The sequence below is a fragment of the Cynara cardunculus genome (genome assembly GCF_001531365.2).
Source record: "Cynara cardunculus var. scolymus isolate 2C chromosome LG 12, CcrdV1, whole genome shotgun sequence".
NCBI lineage: Eukaryota > Viridiplantae > Streptophyta > Magnoliopsida > Asterales > Asteraceae > Cynara > Cynara cardunculus.
Window position 1 is genome coordinate 33375809 of NC_037539.1, and position 1374 is coordinate 33377182.

Genomic DNA, 1374 nt, shown 5'->3' on the forward strand with positions numbered 1-1374 from the left:
AAAAGGGATTATCATCAAATTACTGAGAGAGAGGATCAACAATCTCCTCCTATTTGATGATAACAAGATAACATAAAGAAAGTTATCTTATCAAATAATAGTAAGGAAAAGTTACATATAACGTACATGTCCCTTTTTACTATTTTGGGATCTTTTTCAATTTGATCAGTCTCAGCTTGAGAAGTTTTCTTAAGTTATATCTAAGAAAATTACAAGGACAGAAACTGAAACTAAAAGCTTATTCATTGATTTATAGATTGTCAGTGAATGATAAAAGTAACATTGAAACTTATAGACTTGTGTCCTTATTACTTTTTTCAGGGATCTTTTTCAGTGAAGTACATGGAATACTAATTATATTAATCAATGGAAATAATACAAGTATTACAGTACATGTTCAGAATTTACAGAATGTAAATACAATCAATGAAAGAAGATATAGTACATGAAGTTACAAGGAAAAGTGGATTGTTGTTACAAAGAGAATCTTATTCTAGAACACTTAGATCTATGCGATCAGGTACATTTTCACCAAGGTTTCTTCGACGTAGGAATTCCCTTGGTATCTTCAGATCGATGACTTTTCCAGGCATGCTATCATCTATCCAGAGCAAGACATAAACCAAGTGATCCATTGGACATAGTTGTAGCTCTAACATTCTTTGAAATATGACTTCACCTTCATAGTCAAGGAATATAACTCCTAACTCAGGTTTAAAATGCACAGAGTTGGGTGTATAGGGACCCTTATCTGGCAAGTCAAGATTCAGCATAGAAATGTCAATACTCATATGACCCTTCAGGACTTCATCTAAGAAGAAACTTGTTTCATGTTCGTTCCTTAGGAATGGTCCTTCATTAGGATCAGAGAGCTTTAATTTCTTCTTCCCACCTTTCTTCAGAGTTGGCCTGTTAGGGACCTTGACATACCTGGACATCCTTTTGATGAGTTCGTCGATGGTGTCCTCGATAAGTSTCTTGTGTCTCGACTTGGATTGCTGAATGGCTTGTCTGATCTCCATCCATTCGTTGTATCCATAGCGGCCAAGGTAGGAAGGGTACTCGGTAACGGCATCAAGATTATCCTTGGTGATGAGCATTGAGACCAGTGTTCCACCGTCTTTAGATCATCCGCTGATGCTGACGTTGATGATTGGGCAGGGACTGAGTCTCTTTTTCAGCTTTACTTCTTATCCTTGTCCACTAGCTTCAGCTTCTTCTTGTGTTCAGCTTCTGCCATAGAAAGAAGTTTAGCTTGGGCTGGGACATCACTCACCGTTTTCTTGGACTTTTTCTTGGGAAGGACTTTAGCAGCTAGAGACTTGGCCAGCTTTAAGCTGTCTTCAATCTGCTTCCTTTGAAGCTCTAGCTCTT